The following is a 3,241-nucleotide window of genomic DNA, read 5'->3' as shown; positions in this document are numbered from 1 at the left end:
CCCTCCCCCCCCCACGGGCCCTGCTCTGTGTGTGATGGGGTAGAGCCATAACCTCCCCATTGGCCCTGCCCTGAGTGTGACAGGGTGCAGCGCCCCAACCCCCTGATCTGCCCTGCTCTGTGTGTGACAGGGGGCAGTGCCCCAACCCCCTGATTGGCCCTGCTCTGTGCGTGACAGGGGGTGGCGCCGCAACCTCCCCATCGACCCTGCCTTGAGTGTGATAGGGGGCGGTGCCCCAACCCCCCAATCGGCCCTACCCTGAGCGTGACTGAGGGTGGCATCGCAACCTCCCAATCCGCCCTGCTCTGTGCATGACAGGGGGCAGTGCCCAACCCCCTGATTGGCCCTGCTCTGTGCGTGACAGGGGGTGGCGCTGCAACCTCCCCATCGACCCTGCCTTGAGTGTGACAGGGGGTGGTGCCCCAACCCCCCAATCGGCCCTACCCTGAGCGTGACTGAGGGTGGCATCGCAACCTCCCAATCCGCCCTGCTCTGTGCATGACAGGGGGCGGCGCCCCAACTCCCCAATCAGCCCTGCTCTGAGCCCGACCAGGGGCTGCACCTAGGGATTGGGCCTGCCCTCTGCCACCCGGGAGCAGGCCTAAGCCAGCAGGTCGCTATCTCCTGAGGGGTCCCAGACTGCGAGAGGGCACAGGCCGGGCTGAGGGACCCCCCCTCCCCCCCGAGTGCACAAATTTTTGTGCACTGGGCCTCTAGTACATAATAAGGCAGTACACGGAGCACTTGATTAATGGTGCAAATAGGGAGAACAAATTTTTGTGCACCGGGCCTCTAGTACATAATAAGGCAGTACACGGAGCAAATAGGGAGGTGGAGCTCTGGCTCTGACTTGGACCCTGTATGAACTTGCTCCAGCCCAGCCTTTCTCTCACTGGGGAAAGACCTGGGACTCTGTCATTCTTTCTGGCCCTATGACCTGCATTGGTTAGGAAACAAATTAAAATTATTACAGAAATTAGCAACCTAAACAGTGATGCAGTGTACTCAAAGATGAGCTGAGAAGGGAACAAAGGGAAAATCACGCATGAGGGTTAACTGAGGTTTAATGGGTGGTGCCCCTACCAGACACATCATTCCTCAACATGTTACAAATATCCCCCAAAAGAAATATTTTGTGCCAAAGACAAGATCTGGGTGACTTTCCGTACACTCCTTATTTGCAGCATGCCTGTCCTAACAGGCAGACCCCTACCCAACACTTCCAAAGACAGGGTCACATCTCATAGTCGAAGAGTCTAGATCCAAAGTCTGATTTTATACTGATCAGCAGTGCCTTCTCGAAGCATCCATCTCCTCATCCATAAAATTAGATGCATTTATATGTTCCTCTAAGATTTATTGTGAGCATGAAATAGATAGCAGATATGACAGTTCTGGCTCAGTGCCTGGCATAAATGAAGCACTGAGTAAATGCTGTTCTATTTCCTCATAAACTCCAACACCAGTGTGGTCTGTAACAGCATCAGTACTACAGAAAACAAAGAATCAGAGAACTGGATTTTTCTCAAGCAGGACAGAACAAGCATCCTTAAAACACCTGGAACAACCAAAGGCAATGACAAGTTTGCAGAATATGGGTATGAGTACTTGAAGGGCAGAGGAAATTGGCCTCAGAGTGAATTGGGAAAGGCTTAAAGCATGTCAGCAGCTCCTGTGTAGAACCTGCATGTATATATCAAACAGAAAAGAGTTTAGTTAGTTACCCAAGGTCACAAACAACATTTCCAGATCAGAATTAATGGTCATGATGTAAAGGCTTAGTCTTTTAAACAATGAGGTCTCACACTAATTTATTTCCTAAAATACATTTAGCTACTATCCTGTGTCTGCCTCATGTTCCTCTGAGAGGTGGCAGCATGCATGTGAGTGGAGGGATGGGTGGGCAGAAGAGCCAAGCCAGAGATAAATAAGAAGGATGCTGCCATTGTTGACCTACTGACCCAATAAGGTCAATATGGAATACCACACACTTCTAAATTGGCTTAGGAACTTGGGGAAGTGTATTAATGAATAATTAATGGATACTTATATGTATATTTTCTGTTTTAACTGGACTTTTTAAAAAATAAGTCATTATTAAAGTAAGATCCAGGATTCAGATGCTATGTCTGAAAACATCTGTGGAACTCATGCCCACCTCCTGTTGTTTCACTAAAACACTGCAAAACACAAATTCCAGAACTTGACCACCAATAAATTCCTGTGATAAGGACTTTTCCACCCATGCCATGTACACGAGAATTCTGCTGAACTCTCCTGCCAACATACACAACACCTGCACACCAAAGACCAGCCATCACACTGGGTATAGACAATAAATCTAACAAAGAAAAGTGGCCAACTCTGATTGGGACAGTTCAGAAACAAATCAACAGAGGATATGGCAATCTTTCTCTCTTTCTCACTATGTGAATCCAAGTACAGGCCCTTGGAAGATAGGCATGGAAAAGGCAGAAATACAGGCAGAACAGGAAGTTTGGTTTTAGAACTACTGTAAGGAAAGGTCTACTACTGTAAGGGGAAAAGAGAGAAGGCATGTCCAGTACAAGCTCATAATACAAAACCTTGTGGCTACCCAAACATCCTTTAAGAGGTGAGAGGATACACAATCTCCAATCCATTGATACAGTGGATAATGAAAAGGAGAAAACAGCTTATGCACTCAACATGGATGAACCCTGAAGAAGTCATGCTGAAAGAACATGGAAGAAGACAATCTCAAAGGTTGCATACAACTTGGCCACTGTTGTTAAGTGGTTAGAGCATTGACCCGAGCACCAAAGAGTCATAGATTCAATTTCCCATCAAGGGCATACACCTGGGTTGCAGGTTCGATCCCTGCCCCTAGAGTATGTGGGGGAGGCAACCAATAGATGTGTCTCTCTCACCTCTCTCTCTTTCTCTCTCTCTCTCTCTGTCTGTCTCTCTCTCCACCCCCACCACTTCCTTCCACTCTCACTAAAACTCAATGGAAAAATATGCTCAGACCTGGGCAGCATGTCTCAGTGGTTGAGCACCAACCCATGAATCAGGAGGTCACAGTTTGACTCATGGTCAGGGCACATGCCCAGGTTTCAGGCTCCACCCCTGGTGGGGAGCATGAAGTAAGCGTCCAATCAATGATTCTTTCTTATTATTGACTAGAGGCTCAGTGCGCGACATTCGTGCACTGAGGGAGGGGTGTCCCTCAGCCCGGCCTGCACCCTCTCGCAGTCTGGGA

The sequence above is a fragment of the Myotis brandtii genome, unplaced genomic scaffold (assembly GCF_000412655.1).
Source record: "Myotis brandtii unplaced genomic scaffold, ASM41265v1 scaffold11, whole genome shotgun sequence".
Lineage (NCBI taxonomy): Eukaryota > Metazoa > Chordata > Mammalia > Chiroptera > Vespertilionidae > Myotis > Myotis brandtii.
The sequence above is the reverse complement of the archived record's forward strand: the minus strand, read 5'-3'. Positions refer to the sequence as shown.